Raw genomic sequence first — 24219 nt, forward strand, 5'->3', positions numbered from 1 at the left:
TACTTATGATTTCTATGGAGAAAGTGTTTATTCTCCTCAAATACCTACTTTCCTAAACTTTTTGAATGACGATATTTCCTCTTTGGACCACAAACTAGACATGCAAATTTTCCCTTTTTCTAAAGACCTACAAGATCATGTATAATTGGATTGAATATGTTAACTTTGTGTTAGCACTACAACATACCAAACAAGAGGTGTTAAGGAGAGAACTTATTACAAAAATGTGTTAGCCTAGGGGGTGTCATGCCCAAAATGCAAGGCAAAACACACACAAACATTTTTTTTTTTAATAATTAAATTCACTAAGTTCAATATGTTTGTTACTCAGTCAAAGTATAGGTACACTTAAGATGGGTACAACTCAGTTGATAAACCATGTAGAGATGGGTTGATTAAACTTGCACGTTCATTGTTAATCAATTAATTAGGATAGACGAAATACAATTAGTTAAATGACAAACACTTTAGTATTTTTAATCACCCTTACAATGTTACATCATGAGAACAATAGTACTAAGCTTCACATGTTTCACAATTAAATTAATTCATTTTAACATTAATCAATAGAATATCTATTAAGCAAAATATCATTTATTGACACGAATAACCATTAAAATACTAAAATCTAATTATTCAAAAATCTCACTAACTAATATTTTAACGTCACATAATTTATACTAATTTAAATCTTAAATATTTAAATAGATACTAATTAATTTTTAAAAAACTTTATTAAAACATAGACTAAAATAAAACTATACTAAAGAAGAAAAAAAAAAAACTAAAATTTGAAACTTCAAACAACTAAAACTAACTAATATCCTAAAATTAATTACTATCCTATACTAAACTAACTTAAATTAAGCTTAAATGTAATCTAATAAATTAATTTCATTAATTTTAACATTAAACCTAAACTTTAACTTTTCTACTTTAAAATATTTAACATATAACCAAACTTAATAAAACATAATAATTTTTTTTAGAAATAAACCTAACGCATATAATAGCAATACTTTTAAAAAAAAATTACCAACTTAATACTAAAACTGCAATTAAAACTTTACCCTATACTACCTACCTACTAACTCCAACTACCTAGCAATCTACCTAACCATCCTTAACCATCGCCCCCACTATGCACTGTCCTAAGTTTGCTCCCCACCCAAACCTCCACCTAACTTCCCACACATCCTCCCTAAACACAAGCACTTAGAAAAGTGCTTCCCAAGACATGTTGCACTGACTAAGCTATAAACCATCCTCACCTATGCCTGCATGCCTACCCAAGGTTATGATGGAGTATGGTTGTCCAATCAAAGAAGCCCAAATCAATGCATAACAATCTATGATATTTTATTAACCAAATTTTTACTCCAACTTTCTATGCATATCCATCATGGTGTTAGGCATACCACAAAGGACAGAGATAAGAGGGGAATCTCCCATGCACGAGCCCAAGTGGAGGGGGCCTTCACGTGCTCCTAATGAGATCAAGGTTTATAAACATACCAGCTAAAAAAAAGTAAAAGAGATTTTATCCTTCAATAAATGCATAATGTGACTAGAAAGGAGGGCAGGGTGAATGACATCAGCCTTATCAATGATGGCTTTAATTCTCAATGTTACGCCTAGGTAAAGTCAAATTGTGAGTGGAGAGTTGGAGATAGGATTTAGGTTAGCAAATGAAAAAGTTTTATTGTTGAGTCTAGGATATTTAAGAAAATATTAGAAAATATAATTTTTTTCTTTATTTATCTTATTTCTATGATTTATTTTATTAAAGAAAATAATTTTAAAAGAGAACCATAAAAGAATATTCTCTGTTGTCTCCAAAGAATTAAAACTTTTTCTTCATACAAAAACCAGAGAGTTTTAACTCCTAGGATGCCCTTTTTCTTTTCTAAGTGTGGAATTTTTCTAACTTGCATAATTTCCCAAGAGAAATATTTTTTTTTGTGTCTTATATTTTTTTCACTAAGTTTATTTTAGTATTAAATGTAAAACATGAATATTGAGTAGAACATTATAACTTCCTAATACTCATGAACATAACAAAATGAGATACAATTCAACCAATGAATCTTCTTGTTCATATTTTGATTTCAAAATGCAAGATTTTATATATCATCATTTTTACCTTTTTAACCTTAATCAAATAAGTGAAATTTCAAAAATATGAGATTACCATAGCAAGAATAAACACCATTTTATCTCATTTTTGGTACACATACATAAATCTAAAAATACGAAAAAAACTCATAAGAAAGGATATCACTCAAACATTTTATTTTGGTTAAACCACCTAATTGAAAGCTCCATCTGGAAAGAACTAGTAAGAAAACCCAACATCCTTGCCACTTCAACAAAAAATTTGTATACATTTTTACATAGGATTTCAATCCCGAACATAACTAAATTTTAATAACAATCTAAAATTTCTTCTTAGACCTAAACAAGGGATCCATTTCAAATTCTGTAATACATCATGATGATCATGGAGAGACTGAAAACTGACCAGGAGGCAACCAATCACAACATAATGACAAAATCAGGCATTCATTCCCATACCGAGTTTTTACAACAAAACCAACATTATACCAAAACTAGGAAGAAGGTGTATTTTCCCAATAGGAGATGTCAGGTACAACACCAAAATAGATGCCCTATCGGGGCTATAACTCAAGAACTTCCGTTCTTCCATTCTTACATGCCAAAACTCATACGTGGTTTGTGCTGATAGGTAGGGACCCATAACACCCTACCCTCTCTCCCTCTTCTCATCTTGAGAAGAAACTCTACACTGTTGGGGTCCAACTAAAGACCTTTTCCCAAAAATGGCCACTTCTTTCCTATTTGAGGGTGAGTAATGCCAAAACACCCATAAAATAAAACTTCAAAATTCAAGCAAAGCATGAAGGAAAAGCATTCAAGGAAACATGTTTCAATTCTTCCCAAGAATACCCAACATACATATAAACATACCAATGAACAACACAATAACATAAGCATGAACCAAGCATAAAACAACATGAGCAAACATGAATAACATGAACAACATGAACAAAGGAGATGAAGAACTCCTACCTTAACAAAAAGGTTATGGCAAAATGAACAAGTTGAAAAGAGCTTTTCCTTCCTTGCCTTCGATTTTCTAAAACTTCACTCTAAAACTAGAGATTGGCTAACAAACAAAAATTCTCCAAAATTCTTCTAAATAAGATCCAAACTCAACCACCTAAAAAGGGCAATAACTTCCCCCACTTGCCTAAAAATCTAGAGGTTTCTAACTCAACTAAACCTAAGGCTAACCTCAAAGAGGGGTTAGGGTTATTCAACCCATGGTGAAATTATTCTATTTTCGCACTAAAGCAAAAATGGACTTTTTGAGTGACCTCAAAAGTCAACAAAAGGGGCTAGGGAGGTGGAAAATTCTCCCAACCCACACCCACACCCCTTGGGTTTTCAAATTTCATGAATTTAAGCCTTGGGGATAAATTTGGGACCTAACAAATGCTAGGAATTTTAGGACAATCTAACAACCTACAAAAAGTAGATTAAACACTAATCTAGACTAGGGGTAATTAATCTCAATTAAAACTTAATTAGCAAGGAGGTCACTAACTTAGTCTGACTTAGGTCTTTTAGGTTACTTGGTTAACCCTAACTATCATGTTAGAATGCATATACAATTCACGAGTGTCAAGCGACACTATTAAAACATTGTTACAAAACATTAAAATTTACTGATTACAGAATGATACATTCATACATCTCATGATACAAATAAAATACATGCAATGGGGTTTCCACAAGTGGTATATAGGGTTCGGTTTCATTTCTCCATTAGATTTCTTAGCTAAAATATTCTGCACACTTGTTGCACACATCAGTAGCTCAAGAAAATCACATGCATATATGTATATAACGTATTAGGAAAAACACATAACTTAGAACATAATCCTTCAATTAATTAACTATTTATCTCAAATATGCTCATATACTTAACCACTAAATTTTCATAATCAAAGTGTTAATTTTGCATTCATTTACTTCATCAATATATATGTTCATAAAGCATAAAATGAAAAAATCAAATATCTAAAAGTAAAGCATCACACAACATTAAATAACATAATATGTTCAATGTGTCCAATAGTGTCTCGACATATCGAGTCATAAGTATCAAAATAATAAGGTATCAACTATCCTATGAAGGGTCGGGGCTAGGCCTCATAAGGGGCATCATATATTGTTCATACAATCATTGCATGGAATTCAAATTATCTCTGTCCTATTGGTCTAGAGATGTTGTGCATAGTGATCTCATTCCATAATGTCATCCACTCATCAGCAAGCAGGTCAATATATACATTGATATCTTTAACTTGGTACTTACCTAGTTGAATGAATAAAATATTACATAATTATTATGACCATTTTGATGGATTATTTATAATAAAGTAATTTACATGACTATTAAATGAAAAAATACTTGAAATAATTAGTACCAACTTTTGTGCTCCCTCTTAATGGTCATCCAATGAGAAATGTTATTGTTGATAACAAAAATAGACCACATCAAGTAAGTAGATCTCATCTCTCCGAATAGATTGACACTATTTGCTACCAATGAAGGCTTGAGATTACAAAGTTCTTCGTTAAAGTGTGGCCATTTTTTCTCTATTTTCTTAAATTCTGAACCATCCACAAGAATTTACATAATGTCATCTTGACTTCTATTGCATGCATGGTAATCCATAAAATGTACCAAGCTATTGCATTTGAATAATTGTTGCAGACATGGAATAAAAGAAAAAATTGTAAATACCTTGTGAGGCACCTTTTTTGTTATTCAATCTAATTGATATCTACTAATATGACAAACAGGGAATTGTGTTACAAATTCATGTTGTTTATGATATATAATATGATCATTTAGACATGCATGTATTGTTTGATACTCCATTCTAATATCTTTCATAATGGTGGTTAATTCTCGGTACAAGCGAGGTAGAATGTTTGATGTTGGTAATAAACACTCACCTATCAACCTATGACAAAAAAATATAATTTGTTAATTTAAAGAATATTAATTGCTACACAATTCACCCAATGTTAATTGTAAGGGAATTACAATTAAAAAAATGAAAAAATATAACATACCTTAACATATGTATCATTGTTACATTGGATAAACCATTCATAACCTTCAAATTCACCAACATCAATATAGCGGCAAAAAGAGTTATCTAAGAGCCTTTGTATATTCTCAAGTATAAGTACATCAAGTTCTACATCAATATCATCATCATCATCATCATCATCATGATCTTCTTCAATTGGATCATTATCTTCTACTTCTATATGCACACCTCCATGCTCCCTCATTTTGAAATTCACATTCTTTGAATTTTCATAGTCCATAACATGAAACCTAGGGTTTGTTGATCTTAGATTGGTTTTGACAAGTGAGTATCAACACACTTAAGCCATTTACTTAGTTCATGTCAAACTAGTAATATATATTGAGCACAACATGTAAATATTAGACCATGTTGAGTTGCAATGAGTGTCAAGTCACTCAAGTGCCAAGTCACTTAGGTACTGAGTAGATAGATCATGTTGAACATCAATGACTTCATATGCCGAGTGAAATAGTTTTGACATTTTTTTTGGTAATGGAACAAACAACTATGTAAGCCAGTTTTAAGCCAACTTAAGGATAGATTACGATCTTTTTGAGATAAGGATGAATCTCTATTTATATTTCCTATGAAATTAAATGTAACCAATTAGAAAAAGGAAAGGTTTAAGTAGAAAAATGGATGAATCTCAGTCATATATTCATACCTAACCCTAAGCCACCAAAGTCTTCTTAAGGAGGAAAAAAACTCTAAACTTTCAATGAGAATTGGAGGTGGAAACAAGGAAATTTGAATTCAAGGTGACTTAGAAGTAAGAGTGAATTGCAGAATCAGTTAGAGAAGAATAGAGGATAGAGAAAAGGATACAACATTCATACATCTGATCAAGAAGGACCAAGAAAGATATTGATCATATATGATTTATTATTAGGCAAGAAAGTTCCAATCGTAGGATCTATGCTGAGACATTTTAATAGGTGATTTTAGTTAAATCTCTTAAGCGGAGTAGTCCTAATAGGATATATGAAATCCTTTAATAGGGTGCTTACTTAATTTTAAGTTAAATTCCTCTACCCAAGAAAACTTCTAATAGGGTATTAAAATCCTTGAATAGGGTAAAACCTAACAGTCTGTATAAGCCTTTAATAGGGCAAACATTTCATAGGGTAGATCATGATTCATGGTCAAAGCATTGTAACCTTCATTGGATACACTTTATTGCTGTAGTAGTGAAGATTTGTGGGTGACATCCCCACCCTAGTTTTACCTTCTCTCTTGGAGGGTTTCTTGGTAATCATATCTAGTGTTATGTGTGTGAATGCTTACATGATTATATGTTTTAGATGCTTATGTTTTATATGCTATTTCAGCTTACTCGTTAAATGCATGAGTTGAATAGATGGTGAATTTTTTATGAGTACAAGGTTAAACTACTAATTCGCACCCCCCCCCCGCACATTCCCTCAAAAGTCTACTATGTCCACTTGTAATTCCAACAATTGGTATCAAAGTTGAGTTCTTGAAAGGAAAAGCTTTGCAACTTTGAGGAAAACATCTTGAAATGGAAGTCTACAAATTGGTAAAGATTATTGAGAATCAAGGAATTGAGATACAACTCATTCTACATCAACTAGATGTAGCCAAAGAGGAATTAAAGAAGTCCTTGAAGAGAAGGAAAGAAATTTTTATTGCAAATAATGACACTCAATACAAATAGATTGACACTACTAAGCTATTTTCCAATGGTGACTCCAATGAAGTTGATACAACAATTGTAGAGCTAATGAAAAAGAACATAGTTCAAGCTGAGGAAATTAGAAATCTCAAGCTAGAACAAGAATCTCAATACATAATGCTATGTGAGATAACTAAACAAAAGAAGAAATCTATGGAAGACAAGGCCATGATTGAAGAAGACAAAAGAATTTTGGCAAACAGACTAGAAGAGAAGTCAACTGTACTAACAAAAATCTCCAACATGTAATTGGATACCCTAAGACAAATGATGAATACTCACCATGAGTTAAATGTCAAAGACATCAAGATAACTACACTGAAGTTGTAGAATGATGATGCAGGAGCATCCTGGGTTTCTTTGTAATCCTGCGCATTAGTTCATTCTTCCTAGTTCCAATTGGGCCGACTTTTCTCACATTAAATTTTGGTATAGTTAATTATATTTGATGAGGGCTGACTTATGGTTTCTCTATGTTCTAGAATTATCCGTAAGGCATTTTGGCAAGTATAAGTAGGTTGTTTAGGTTTAGGGTTAGGGCAGATTTTTGGGAAGAGTTCAAAAGAAAAAGAGTTATGTGGATTTAAAAAGCTGATTTGGAGATTTGGAAGTTGTACATTTGTAATTGGCCGTAACCCAGAAGGCCTTACAGCTGGGTATGTATGCTGAATATTTGATGAATCAATAAATATATCCTTGTTCTCTCTTTCCTTGGTGTTGTTCCTCATGTTTTCTTCCATTGTGTTAACTCTTATAGGGTGGCTTGGATAGCTGGGTGTGCCTTTGGCCCTAGTTATTCATCCCTTGCCTGCATCAGTTGGTATTAGAGCCTAAATTTCATCCTTGTAGAGATTGGATCATGTAGAACCCTAATTTGGATCTAGTTGTAGGGTGGTAGATCTATGGATTTGACCTATAACTTGTAGAGGGTTACAATCTTGCAGGAACCTGATTTGTAAAGATGGTTCATGGTAGAGGAAATAATGTTGATAACACTGTATTGGATCAGTTAAGAAAAATTGTAGCCAGATTAGATGTTGTGGAGACAACCCAGAGGAGAGGAGCACATCTTGAAGATGTAAGTGATGATGAAGCAGCAACACCAAACCATAATCTAGAACCTGAAGAAGATTGAGATGAGGAAAGATTGTTGCGATTATTGTTTAGGGAAAATTCAAAGCCGGTTGTAGAATTTTTTCCTTATGATAGGAAATTAGATACAAATACTGTGTTGGATTGGATCTCTAACATGGAGAAGTTCTTTGAGTATGAAAACACTCCTGATAACAAAAAAGTGAAGATTGCAGTCACTAGGCTGAAAGGTCATGCATCATTATGGTGGGAGCACTTGCAAACTGATAGACAAAGGAGAGGAAAGGAGAAGATAAGAACTTGGCCAAAGATGGTGAACAAGGTAAAGAACAAATTCCTTCCTGCTGATTACTAAGTTAGCTTATTGAGAAAGATGGAAAATTTGAAACAAAGGGACATGATTGTGAAAGAATATATCAAGGAATTCTATAGATTGGACATCAAATCTGGACATGTGGATGATGATGATGAGAAAATTGCAAGGTGCATTAATGGATTCAGATCTGGAATTCAAGATGAGATAATTTTTGTGAAGTTGGAAAGTGTGGAAGAAGCATACTAGTATCCCTTGAAGGCTGAGGAGATCTTGACAAAGAAGCATTAACAAAGACAAAGAGGTAGAGGTGGTAGATTCCAAAGAGGTAGAGGTAGATCTTATGGAGAAAGTAGTAGATTTGAAAATTCTATGCAAGATAAAGGAAAATCTAAATGGAAGAGTGATGATAAAGGTAAGACCGAATGGAAAGGTGGTAATTCTTACCAAGGAGGCACTAATTCTTACCGGGCAAGATGTAATTACTATTCTAGAAGTGGATTTCATGGTAATTGTTTTAGATGTGGCAAAGAAGGGCATAGATCTTTTGAATGTAGATCCTCTAAAAGTAGACAAAATAATAGAAATGTTGTGATTCAGGAAGACATTAAAAGTTAACCAAGTGGACCTGAGGTTGGAGAAAATCTAATGGTGAGAAGAACCTTATGTAATAAAAGAAGTGATGAGGAACCTGTTTTAAAGAGAAGTCTTTTCAAGACAAGATGTAAGATGGCTAGAAAATGTTGCAAAGTGATCATTGACAGTGGGATTTCTACAAATCTAGCATCAGAAGAGCTGGTTACCAAGTTGCAGTTAGAGAGGCTGAAGCATCCCAAAACTTATCATGTTTCATGGATCAAAGATGAGCGTAAGATATTGGTAAGTGAGTAATGCCTTGTGAAATTTAAAATTGGACATTATGTTGATGAAGTTTTGTGTGATATTATGCCCATGGATTGTTGTCATATTTTGTTGGATAGACCTTGGCAATATGATAGACATGCTATACATGATGGAAGATTGAATCAATATACTCTTTGGGTGAATGGGAAGAAACAAACATTGTTGCCTTTGATTGAAGTTCCAGATGAGGTTAATTTTACTACTATAAAGATTTGTATGGTTAATGGGAAATAATTTCAAAAGGAAGTGAAGAAGAATCAAGTTTTTTTTGCCATAATTTCAAGAAAACCAAGTTTTGTCAATGAAGGCCAAGTGCAAGAGAATAATGCTAACCAAGTGCTAGATAGTGGTGACCGAGTGACAGATGGTAGTATTGACCAAGTGCCAAAAGAAATTGCAAAATTGCTTAATGAATGTAAAGACATTATTGCTAATGATCTTCCTGATGGATTACCTCTAGTAAGAAGTATAAGTCATTGTATGGATTTGATTCCTGGAGCAAGTTTTTCAAACAAAGCACCATATAGATTGACACCTACAAAGAACGAAGAACTTAACAAACAAGTGCATGAGTTGTTGCAAAAAGGTTTGATCAGAGAAATCTTGAGTTCATGTGTTGTACCTATTCTATTAGCACCTAAAAAGAATGGAGAATGTGTACTGATTCCAGAGCCATTAACAAGATAATAGTGAAATATAGGTTTCCTATGCCAAGGATGGATGACATAATGGATTGTTTAGTTGGAGCAAAGTATTTTACCAAGATTGATTTGAAGAGTGGCTATCATCATATCAAAATTAGAGAAGGTGATGAATGGAATACTGCTTTCAAGATAAAAGATGGTTTGTATGAATGGTTGGTTATGCCTTTTGGTTTGACTAATGCACCTAGTACTTTCATGAGATTAATGAATGAAGTTCTGAAAAGATTTTTGGGTAAGTTTTTGATTTTTTATTTGGATGATATTCTGATATTCAGTAAAACTGAGGAAGAACATCTTGAGCATATTAGACAAGTATTGCAGAGGTTGAAAGAGGAAAAGTTGTTGATTAATTTGAAAAAGTGTTCTTTTATGCAAGAGGAGATTGTGTATCTAGGAATTGTGATTTCAGCTAATGGTTTGAAGATGGATCCTAAGAAGGTTAAAGCAATTTTGGAATGGCCTACACTTGAGAATATGAGTGAGGTAAGATTATTTTATGGTTTAGCTAGTTTTTATAGAAAGTTTATAAAGAATTTCAGTGCTATTTGCAATGCTATGAATAAGACAATGAGGGGAGATAAAAAGGAATTCAAGTGGACACATGGATTTGATAAGAGTTTTGAGACTATGAAAAAAAAGGTTGCAGAATTACTGGTATTCGCTTTGCCTGATTTCAACAAAGTATTTCAAGTTGAATGTGATGCAAGTGGTAATGCAATAGGAGCTGTATTAAGTCAAGAAGGTAAGCCTATTGCTTTATTTAGTGAAAAGTTGAATGATGCTAGAAGGAAATATTCTGTGTATGATCAAGAGTTTTATGCTATTGTTCAAGCATTGAAGAAGTGCAGACATTATTTGATGCCTAAGGATTTTGTGTTGTATACTAATCATAAAGCTTTACAATACTTGGGAAGTCAACATAAATTGAATCAAAGACATATGGAGTGGGTTGAATATTTGCAAAGTTTTACATTTGTGATTAAGCATAAGAGTGGAGTTACTAACAAAGTTGTTGATGCATTGAGTAGAAGATGTTCTTTGTTGACTAAAATGAAGGTTGAAGTTCTTGGTTTTGATGAGATGAAAGAGTTATACGATGCTGATCCTGATTTTTCCGAGGCATGGAGAGAGTGTAGAGCACCAAATCTGATAGATCACATAAGTATGATGAGTATTTCATTCAAGAAGGTATGTTGTTCAAAGGCATTCAATTGTGTATTTCTAAAAGTTCTATGAGGTTGATTCTAATTAAGGAAAAGCATAGTGGTGGATTAGCTAGAAATTTTAGAATTAATATGACATAGGGTTTACTGAAAGAAAAATATTATTGGCCACAAATGTATAAGGATGTTCAAAAATTTGTAAAGAGTTGTGGAGTTTGTCAAGTTGCAAAAGGAGTGAGTCAAAATATTGGTTTGTATACACCTATTACTGTTCCTGAGAAACCTTGGGCTAACATTAGTATGGATTTTGTTCTTGGATTGCCTAAGACAATGAAAGGGTATGATTCCATATTTGTGGTAGTGGACAGATTTTCTAAGATGGCTCATTTTATACCATATAAGAAGACATCAGATGCTGAGCATGTTGTTGAACTTTTTTTTAAAGAGATTGTGAGATTGCATGGATTACCAAGAAGTATTATTTTTGACAGAGATAGTAAGTTTGTTGGATATTTTTGGAAGACTTTATGGAAGAAGATGGGTACTGAGTTGAAGTTTAGTTCTACATTCCATCCACAAATAGATGGATAGACAGAGGTTATGAATAGAAGCTTGGGTAATTTGCTAAGATGTTTGGTTGGGAATAAACCAAATGATTAGGAGATGGTATTGGCACAAGCTGAATTTGCATATAAAAAATTTGTGAATAGGAGTACAAGGAAGACACCTTTTGAGATTGTTACTTGAATGCATCCTAGAGGCATATTAGATTTGAGAGATGTTGGTGAAGAAAAGAGAAGCACTGCAGGAGAAGAATTTTCTGATTTTATGGAGTCTTTGCATAAGGAAGTGAAGTTGAGATTGGAACAAAGTAATCATAAGTATAAAGAGAATGTTGATCAGTCTAGAAGACACCATGATTTTTAGTTTGGTGATGAGGTGATGGTTCATCTGAAGAAAGGAAGATTCCCAACTAGAACATATAGTAAGCTGAAGATGAAAAAATTTGGACCTTGTAAGATCTTGAAGAAGTTTGATAGTGGTAATGCTTATGAAGTTGAGTTACCTGATGACATGGATATATCTCCTATATTAAATATTTCTAATTTGTATAAGTATCATGAGTCAGAGGATGAAATTGTTGTACTTGATGATTATCCTAAGAAGCAAATCGAAGAGGCTGAACAGATATTGGATCAAAGATTTGGTAAGAGCATAGGAGGAAAAGATTACTATGAATATTTGGTGAAGTGAAAGAATAGACCAGTTGAAGATGCTACATGGATTTCTCAGTCTGAGTTGGATTTAGCTCAGGGTGTGACACTTGCATGATTCAAGAGAATCATTTTTTTTTCCAACCCTGGTTGTCTGATGTAGGAGCATCTTGAGTTTCTTTGTAATCCTACACATTAGTTCATTTTGCCTAGTTCCAATTGGACCAAATTTTCTCACATTTAATTTTGGTTTAGTTAATTAGATTTGATGAGGGCCGACTTGTGGTTTCTCTATGTTCTAGAATTATCTGTAAGCCATTTTGTCAAGTATAAGTAGGGTGTTTAAGTTTAGGGTTAGGGAAGATTTTTAGGGAGATTTCAAAAGAAAAAGAGATATGTGGATTTAAAAAGCTGATTTGGAGATCTAGAAGTTGTACATTTTTAATTGGCCATAACCCAGAAGGCCTTATAGCTGGGCATGTATGCTGAATATTTGATGAATCAATAAATATATCCTTGTTCTCTTTTTCCTTGGTGTTGTTCCTCAAGTTTTCTTCCATTGTGTTAACTCTTGCAGGGTGGCTTGGATAGCTAGGTATGCTTTTGGCCCTAGTTATTCATCCCTTGCCTACATCAAATGAACAATTGTAGAAGTACCTAAAAAGAGAAAAAGAATTTGCTGAAAGTTTCAACAATCCAAATTAAGCCATCAAATATTTTGAGAAACTATAGACATCCCCTAGATCCAACAATGATACATCAAGACTAGACTTCACAAACACTAAAGAAGGAGAATCATCTAAAGTTGCAGAAGAAAGAAACATCAAAGGTAAGAAATCCAAACATACTTGTCATAATTGTGGTGAGAAAGGACATAATACTAATATGTGTAGGAGAAAGTACACAAATTAGAATTTCAAGCCTAAGAACATGACTCATTATCATAAGTGCAACAAGCAAGGACATCAGACACATGAATGCAGAATTAGGACCATGCATATAGAAAGATTTGAAGGATATTGTTACAATTGTCAGAAGTATGGACATAGAGCTTTTGAATGCAGATCCAAGCCCATGTGGCCATCAAACAAGCCAACAAGGGTAAGATAATTTAGAAATATTTATAATTGGGATTATAACATGAGATATAGCTATCATTATTGTCAAGAATATGGACATATCCCTAAGAATTGTATTAGGACATACTTCAAAGGAAACTATTAAAGATGGCTAAGTCAAACCACATGTTTCAGCTCTTTGAAAATTGGTCATATCAGTGGGCATTGTCCAACAAGATCAAAGGCACCCAGTTCTAAATAAACAAAGGAAAAGGCAAGACACATTTTGAACACATCAAAGATGAGATGAACAAGACATGGAAAAAGAAAGATGTCTGCATCACATCAAATAGAGAAGGGATCACTTCACCCAATGAGTCAGGTGATCATACCTCATCAAACTAAGAAAACAAGAAGTATTTGGGACTAACATTTAAAGGTTATGTCATGCATTAGTTCAAAAAGAAGATAGCACTAAAAATACTACACTAGCATGAATAAAGATGCAAGATGTTATTAGAAATTAAAGTTAAATCTTTAAAGTTTTGCATGTTATTTTTTAGCATGAAATGTTTCCTATGTGTGTTGAGTGGAATGTTAGTTGATGCCAAGCTACCATACTATCTAGTTTATGCCAAGCTCATAGTAGTTGTTGAGTGATCAAAATATCAATGAATGTTGAGTGATTTTGAAAATTGGTTGATGTCGATGTTATAGCTATGTAAGAAGCATTAAACTCAAGGTTTTCAAAGGGTATATGATCAATTTTTGCTCATTATTCATCATTTTAAATTTGAGCAAGAGCAAGCAGAGAGGAAGATGATTCAAAAAAAAAAATTCCAAAGAATTTGCAGAGAATTTAGCAATAATCTCACATCAGTCTATCAAATTTCACAAGGCATTTATCATAAGTCAATCTACACAATTTACTTTTGCATAAACTCTAGTTTAAGAAAATGGTGGCTAGTTCAAAAAATGTTGAATGGAAGGAGGTTTTGAATGTTCACTTTTTCATTAATGAAGTTAATAAACTCATATTTAAATCCATTCCTAACATTTCCTATAAACAAGATCCTTATAAAGCATTGTCAATGATCACACCAAATGTAATTATGGTGCAAGATGTGAGGAAGTGTAAAAATTGCAAAATAGAAGGTATAAGAGACATGGAGATTAGAGATGCATCTAAAAAATTGTGTGAGGTTGGTGTTTTGGAGGAGGAATACAAAATCATTGAGGAAAAGGGTTTAACACAAATCCTAGATTTTTTGAATGTGTTTAAAATTGAGTGGATACAAATTGTTCTAAGCAGAATTCATGATGGTTCATTATGGCTAGGAGGACCAATTAAGATCACCAAGAGAATAATTCATAGGGTTACTAGCTACCCAACCCTATATCAATCAAAGAAACTTAGAAGTGACTCCAAGGAAGTAATTAAGAAGAACATTGGAGCAATTTGGAATAAGAGAGGTATGACTATAGATATCATCACTGATCCATTGCTAAACTTTTCTATAAGGGTAATCTCACATGTATTCTATAAATCTAGTAGATTGAATAGTGTACCCTATATTGTTGTGGATGTTGGCTGCAAGATTGTAAAGAAATATCATACATATGATCTAGCAGAACTACAATTACAAGAACTAATGGAGAATCTTGAAGCTTTCAAAAAAACCAAGAGTGCACAATGTAAATTTGGTTCAATTATAATTTTTATATTCTTTTATGTATGGAATACATTTACCTCTTTTTGTACTATAGGGTGGAAGACCAGTAGGTCAACAGCAATACATATCAATGAGTTCATTGAGAAAATTAGAGAAAACTTTGAAACCTTAATGACAAGTTACTTTGGAGATTTTAAGAAATTGATGAAAGAAAGAATGAGGATACTAGTTTCACTAGTTGAACAACACTATAATGACATTTGTTTCCTTGTTGATGTTGATTATACATATATTCAGACTACTACACCATGGGCAAGATGGTTAAGACCCTTAGGATATGAAATTAATGTGGATGAAGCATCAATAACCATCACAACTCACTCTACTTGTAGAGGAAGTAGAGAAAACTACTAAAATTTTTGGGAATTATGAGGTAATGAAATCAAAGATTGATATAGAATTGAAAACTATCTCCACACTTAAGAAGAAAAATAAGCTAGTTAAGAAGCTTAAAGAAAAATTTGGAGAAGAAAAAGAAGAAGAAGAAGAACCTCCTACTCTTGTCGAGCTAAAGAAAAGGAAGGCTAGGCCATAGCCAATGGCAAGAGAAAGGAAGATTTTCAAACCAAGCCTAGCCAAGACCACAATACCTACCACTAGAGCTAGCACACGTGTTGTAGCAAGGTAGCCAAGAGAAAAAAAAAAAAAGGAGAAAATATGTGGCACAACCAAATTCAGATGAAGAAAGGACAGAATAAGATGAGAATAACTAATTTAAAGTGGCAAATCACAATCCCCTATCTGATCATGAAAATTTATGCAAAAATATCAAAAGAAATGTAGATTTATTTGGTTTGAAAGATATTGATTTTGAGAAACTTGGAAAAGAAGAGAAAAGTAAAATGGAAGAGGCATTATATGCCATGATGTCTAAGTTTAAGAACACTCCATTAGAATTTTCCAACACAATACTAAAAGGGTTATATGATATTGTTGAGCAAAAATGACATTACTATTTGAATTTGAAAAAACAAATCAAGGAAATAACATTAGCTCGAGTGATGTCAGAATTGACAAAGGGATAGACTACTAAGGCTAATAAGAAATATGGAGTAAGGTTCATACCAAAATATATAACCTTCAACATTCTTCAAAATAATATTGAAGATGTTGTGAAAAAGTCAACACAAATGTGGAAACTCATTTATGGGTTGACCATAGTCAAAAAGGGAGAAGTAGACCCTTTTGAGGGTAAACTTTATGATAAGGGTGGTGATAAACAAAAAGTTGACAAAGATGATGACAAGGAAGAAGGAAACACAATTAGGGGATAGATATATAAGAAAGATTATGAGAAGGCAACAGTTGAGCAGCAACAAGATCAACAATGTGTACAAGACACACAAATACCTAATGTTAGTCCTCCTCATGAAACAAGTATAACAACTAAGACTATAATTGTTAAGGATGTTTCTACTGCTTTAGCTTAGAACATTAATCCACTTACTACAAAATACATAAAGAAGATTCCAGACCAGTCTACACTCTAATCTCAACTATGCAAAAATCCAATTTCGGTCAATGTAGAAGAATTGAAAAAGGTAGTAACTGAGGTCACAAGGGAAAATGTGAATATAGAAGATCCACATTATTTCATCCCTTTAGTTACTAATGTACAATCTTTAGTTAAAATGCTAGATATCACATCTACCAAGATAGATACAAGTGTTAAAATTAGTATTGTTGAGAAGAAAGAAAAAGACACAAGTACAACTGTAGGAAAAATATGACAAATAGACTCATTTGTACCTAGAACACAAGAATAAGGTGCTAAACAATTCATAGTGATAGATTAGGGAAAGCCTAAGGAGATAGAACCTAAGGTGAAGGAACAAGTGGCCATTCAAGCATTGGTAGCCTTACCAACATCTGGGATTCCTTCTACCCAAATTCTTTAGAAGCTGAGCATAGAAGCCATTCCATTGCAAATCTCAAAGCCAAGCCCCAGTTCATCAAAGGTTGATAAGGTAATTCACCATGGAGACATAATCCTTGATGAAGAAATTATGATTCCAAAATTTGACTATGACACTATGACATTGGAGCAAATAGGTATATTACAACAAGCCTTAAAGAAGAAAAAGCATCAAGAAATGCTCAGGAGAGAACACAAGTAGAAGCAAGCACTCCTAGATATAAAGGAAATATTTTCAGATGCATTCAACCTACCAACTCTTGAAGAGAAAAAGCCACTGATAGAAAAACTAATAGATATAGTAGAAAAGGTCAGTAATGAAGACCTTGATACTACTACAAAACCTTTAGAATGGTCTGAGAAAAAGTTTCAAGGAAAGGTGAATGAGAAAATATATAGTGAAATAGCACTAACTAAAGTTGCATTGAAAACTAAGGTTGAAGAGGTAAATAAGGTAGTTGAGAATATAGTCTCATTGTACACAAAGCTATGTGATCCTACACTCTTCACTCAAGAGACTAGGATTCATATTTTGAGTCTAGAGAGAAACCTCAACATATTAGGTAGTAAGTTACCTCAGAACCTAGCTCAAAGTGAGAAGCATTTCAGAACATTGCTTCAAACACAAAGTCAATTAGCTATATTGATAGTAGATGAGGCTAGCATAAGAGAAAAATTGACATGTATACATGTATCCCTTACCCCACACATAGAGATACTACACAAGAAACTAGGTTAATATCAAAATACTACGTAAGAAAGACCTCAATCTTTCTACTTTAGATGGCCTAGTAAACCTTGCTACCGAGCTTGCAATCTAACTCATGTCATTGGATGTTGCATGTGAAAACTAGGATGCAGCCCTGAAGATCATACTAGAAGTTTATAAATCCTTTTTTGAAAAATACACTATACGTGTATAGCCCATTTGACATAAGTGTCAAAAGTTGGAAGAAATATAACATAAGGGAGATATAATATATGGGGTGAATAAAAGGAAAGAGTAAAAGAAAGGAAGATACATAATATGAGAAATTTATTTGGGGGAGTATGACCAAAAGGGAGAAAAATAATAACAAATGGAAAATAAAGAAAGGGGGGGATAGAAATAGAGGAAGACAAAACATAGTAGAAGAGATTATATCATTGGGGTGATATACATTTTTGAAGATACATCATTAAAGAAAATAGTAAATAGATACACATATCAGCCAAGATAGAGCATATCAAATGAAAGAGTATCAGATACAACACATTGAAGTTAGAGAGAAGCACATATTTTGGATACAAATTAGACACATGAACTCAGGGGGAGTTATCAAGCTTTAGGTATATAGGTTATTTTGAAATTTTGAAGTTTTGTATATAAGTCAAGTCATGGATATGTTATGCTCAAGAATTTAAGGATAATATTGTATATTTAAAGTGTGTTTGACACTCATGTCAAAGGTGGAGATTGTTGATCTCAGATTGGTTTTGACAAGTGAGTGTCAACACACTTCAACCATCTACTTAGCTCAAGCCAAACTAGTAACATATGCTAAGAAAAACATGTAACTACTAGGCCATGTTGAGTTGCAATGAGTGCTAAGTCACTCAAGTGTTAAGTCACTTGGGTGTTGAGCAGATAGAACATGCCAAGTGATTTGGGATTCGAGTAAAGATTGGATGTCAAGCAATGTAGGTGTTGAGTCACAGTACATAGAATAGTGCATGCTAAACATCAGTGGCTTCAAATGCCAAGTTAAATAGTTTTGACATATTCTTTTGTATGACACAAACAACTATGTAAACCATTTTTAAGAAAACTTAATGATAGATTATGATCATTTGGAGATAAGGACAAATCTCTATTTAGATCTCCTATGAAATTACATGTAACCAATCAAAAAAAGGGAAGGTTTAAGTAGCAAAATGGATGAATCTTAGTCATAGATTCATACCTAAACCTAAGCCACCAAAGTCTTCTTAAAAAGGACAAAAACCCTAAACTTTCAATGAGAATTGGAGGAGAAATCAAGATAGTTTGCATAAGGGTGACTTAGAAGTAAGAGTGAATTTCAGAATTAGTTAGAGAAGAATAGAGGATAGTGAAAAGTATATAGCATTAATACAGATGATCGAGAAGGATCAAGAAAGATATTGATTAGAGATGATCTATTATTAGGAAAGCAAGTGCCAATCATAGGATCTATGCTGAGACATTTTAATAGGTGATTTTAGTTAAATCTTTTAAGAAGAATAGTCCTAACGGGCTGTATGAAATCCTTTAATAGGGTGCTTACTTAATTGTAAGTTGAAGTCATCTAACCAAGCAAACTTCTAATAGGGTATTGAAATATTTTAACAGGGAAAGGCCTAATAATATTTGTAATCCTTTAACAGGGAAGACCTTTCATAGGGTAGATCATGTTTCATGGTCTAATCATTGTAACCTTCATTAGATACACTTTATTGCTCTAGTAGTGAAGATTTTTGGGTGTCATCCCCACCCCAGTTTTACCTTCTCACTTGGAGGGTTTTTGGGTAATCATATCTAGTGTTATGTGTGTGAATGCTTCCATGATTATATGTTGTAGATGCTTCTACTTTACATGTGATTTCAGCTTACTTGTTAAATGCATGAGTTGAATATATAGTGAAATTTTTATGGGTCCAAGGTTAAACTACTGATCAACCACCACCACACCCCCTACCCCAAGAAGTTTACTCTTTCCACTTGTAATTCCAATAGGGTGGTTGGCCTATATCAAAATCATGACCTTATATTAACCATGACCATGACATCACCATCAAATCATGTCTTATGTATTTTATAAATTATTATTTAAAATACATACCAATCGATGAAATTTGTTTCCCCCTTCAATGTGACCATGTTGCTTACAATGTTCCTTGGCTATTTTGATTAGATATCTTTGACTCTTTAAGCCTTTACAATTTTTGCAAGGACAATAACATTTTCCATCACCTTTTCTTTTTATGTTAGACCACAGTCTAGCAATTGTCTCCCTATTTTTTTGTGCATTGATATCGTCATACATGGCTTTCTTGAATGGAATGACTCATTGGTGGAAGAAGGATGATTTGTTTGCAACCTACAGATTCTATATCAAGTGTATTAAAAGAACATCCAACATTAATAATCAAGATGCCTTTTGGTAGGGTGATAGTTGTATTGAAAATAGATATATAAATCTATTAATATTCACATTATAAAGTAATCATATATTATCTAACATTGCATTATTTCTTCTTGGTTATTTTACAAGACCAATCAAGAATATATTTACATCACTAGTAATAATATAATCATTGATTATGTTAGGGACCAATATCAATCATCAATACATGAGACAAATAGATCTATAGTGAGGATAGGGAAAATATTAATAAATAGAAATATCAATGATAAAAATCAATGTCTCCACTAGCAAATAATCCAATGTATAGGCATCTCAATTCACATAGAAATCATCTCTACCAAAACAAGTGGAAGATTATATGGAGGTTTCTAAAAGAGTAGGACATGCACACATCTATAAAGCAATAAGATTGGTGATTAGTATATAAATTTACTAGAGGCACCCATGGCATATTTCATTGGGCACCACATTCATAAACACCACTTTTAGATGTTAAGCTAATGAGTGTGTATATCTCTGTCAAATATAGAAGCATACAAAATTTATAAGTATAATAGAACCATAATAGAAACAATTGAGCCTTAGGTATAAGTATGTTAGCTCTGAGATAAATGAATTGGTTATGAATGATGAAAGAAACAAATGTGCACTCTTTGGGTTTAAGAGAATCTTTAGAATATTACTTAAGTGAAAAATTGAATGGGAAGATTCTATCCAATTGATCATCATACTTTATGATCTAATCAACTAAAATTTTAAAATATGTTTCGAAAAATTTTGATATATAAACCATATCAAAGTGACATAATTTTTATCATTGAAAAACATTAGGAGACAACAAGGTATGCATTATTTTTCTATTGATTCTACCTTAACAAATTATAGCAAAATGAATAATAAAAGGAACTAAACACAGTTAATAGTGATAAATGTATCTTTTCATAAAGGTTTGGTATTATAATTTATTTAATTTTTCAATATAGGGAAGGCTAAAATCATCATAACTTCCCTGACACATAATTTCTTTCCCAAAGATAAAACCAATATGTTGGTTACAATGTACACAAACATTATTAGTTACAGTGTACACAACCATCAATAATTGATACAATTATTTATAAAACTAATACCCAAAAAATATATAGTTGGTGATATTATTTCCATCTATTACTATCTAAGAAAAAAAAAATGTCAAGAATAAGATTATTTTAGCTAGAAATATTCCTACACAAACACAAAATGAAATTGATTCTAGATATTAAAATATGTGTTGAAGGAATTGAAGGTAGTGATCATGTTCATTGTAGCTCCATGGAATCTCTAGACTATATTGGGATGGATAGGGAATGAATGTGTGGATAAAATTATGAATAGAATTGGGTAAAGAAGATATTCAACATCTATAAGATTTGGGAGAAATTTGGAGAAGAAAAAAATCTCTATAATATCATTTAGATCATCTTAGTACAGCATGCCTCTATGAGAAGTGGCAGGAAATTTCCATACATATATCAATGAAATCAATTAAGACACAGACAAAACAACTAGTTACTCTAATAGGGGAATATCTTTTGATAGTAAATTTCCATAGATATATCCAAGAAAGTAAATCCTACAAATGCAAATCTTGGCATCTCTAGGCCAACGAGGTTAATGAAGAACATACTTTTGGGAAGGAAAAGCATTCCAAAATTTATAATATAACACTTTAAAAACATATACTAAAAATTTATACTCATTGTGTATAATCTCACCCATGATAATTCATTTATCCAACCATTTCATAATAATAGTTGTATTCTACATTTTTGCAGTGATGATTTTTCCAATTGTTCAAAGGCTTGTTTTGAGGACTTTGGAGATAGATTGAAGCATTGGATCACATTTAATGAGCCTAGGGGGTTTTCTATCCACAGTTATGACCTTGGCATCCAAGCTCTAGGAAGATGTTCAATACTTTCTATTTTTCTTTGTAAGAAAGGGAACCCTTTAATAGAACCTTACATAGTTGCTCACAACATACTTTTTTTCCATTTTTCTGCTATCACTATTTATAGGAAACATTTCAAGGTCTCAATCTACTTTTTCACATTTCTATTTTGAATAAAAAAAGGTCATGTGCAGGAAGGCTAACTCAATGGAGGAAGGTACTTCCTTTGTGATCTTTTCATGGATCAGCTAGGACTCAAATCTAAGTATAAACTTTTTAGATGATCTTAGAAGTTAAATGATGTTTCTTGCAAGTAGGAGAAATAAAGAGGGTGCATTGGTATAACTCTTGATGCCAAGTGGTTTGAACCAATGTCAGATTCAGTTGAAGACCAAGATGCTACTTAGAGAGCACAATAATTTGAACTTGGATGGTAAATAAATTCAAAGAAAGGGGACAAATGATTAATTTTTAAATGATTCTTCATATTAGTTTTTCACAATCTATAAACTAGAATATGATTATTTTTACTTTTAAACGTTTGCATTTTTGAATCAAACACATTTAATGATCCATTATCAAAATGAAAAAAAAAAAAAGAGAACAATCCCAATATCAATTGAAAAAATTTGACATAAATTGCAACCCTTGATAAAAATATGGATAATAATTTTATATAAGAAATTTTAAACATTATCTTCTTAAGGTATCATCCATAACTCCTACAATCAATACCATAGGATTACCAAACCTTAACATTGTATTCACCAACTGACAACTTGCATAAGAACATTATTCTCACTTGGTTGAAGGATTTTGTGTTCATACATATTCCCTATCACAAGATTAGTTTTCAATATTCACTTGTATACACATAAAACATCATTAATGTATCATTTAAAAAATCTTTCATAGTTCATTATCTCTCTCCCTATTTAATTATTTTCATTCATCATGATTGTATTTTTCTGACCTACCACAATACTATCCTATTTTAGGCCAATCATCATTCACAACAAAACATGAAAAATCTAATCAGGGTTTGCATGACTTAATGAGGATACTAAGCCCTTCCACAAGTTCATTCTAATGAAAATCTACACCTTTGGAATAATTTACAAGGAATCATGATGTGATCAGCATTTGCATTGCCCATAACCCAAACTTGACAAGCTTTCACTTTCCTATTAGCATATAGGTTAATGCAACCATCTAGTAACCTTAATGTATAGTATCTTCCTTACCCCTACCATTAAAGACACTTTTAAACATCTTTATTTATTTTCCAAAAATACAACTATCTTGAAACACTAAATATATTTAATCAAATTAAATAAAAACAAGTTTTATACCTTGCTATCGTGTTATGATAGTCTACTCCAAATCTGCAATTTCTTGTATCCAATCCAAAAATCTTGTTTTTAGACTTAATAAAGATCTTTCACACATCAATATACTCTTACTATACTATTTTCACAATATTATATCCATATTTTAACCACCCATCTAATTGACAAAGCCTTGTTACAACATCACACACTCAAAAACCTTACCCTATGACAGTTTACTAATTACATTCTAGTAATCAAATACACATTATTTCCTTGAATGGGTTCCTAAAAATTACTTGGAAATTTTTTATCTACATTTCTCCACATTATTTACCAAATTTTAGGCTTTATTCAATCGAAAAGTTTCAAAATATTACATTGGAATGCTCTCAAGTTACCTTCAATTAAAGGTTTTCTAGTCAATCTTCAAAGAAATTCTCTTGGGTTACCCTTGTTGCATTTGAGAAGAACAATTTTTTCGGGATTATTCTTTGGTGAGGGTTTACTACTACAAATTTGTGGGGATTTTGTTCTTCTTGCATCACTACTCTAGCAATTGCTTTCTTCAAAATTGTGTAAACTGTACCCTAGGGGAGGAAGAAGTGGAGAGAAGCAGGTGTGGAGCCCTTTGAAAGATTGAGTATGATCACATACCATAACCAATGATGACACTTAGATGAAGTGAGCTCAGAATTGTGGTGGAAAAGCTCACCCATGAGTTGGGAAAGGTAGAATTTGTGTCTGTCTTTAGGGGATACCCTACCAAACAATACACTAGTGCCCCTGTAAAAAAATTAGAGGATTTTGCACAAGGAGAAAAGATATTCCATGT

This window comes from Cupressus sempervirens, chromosome 5, assembly GCF_028749045.1.
Source record: "Cupressus sempervirens isolate cs-2001-9-10 chromosome 5, ASM2874904v1, whole genome shotgun sequence".
NCBI lineage: Eukaryota > Viridiplantae > Streptophyta > Pinopsida > Cupressales > Cupressaceae > Cupressus > Cupressus sempervirens.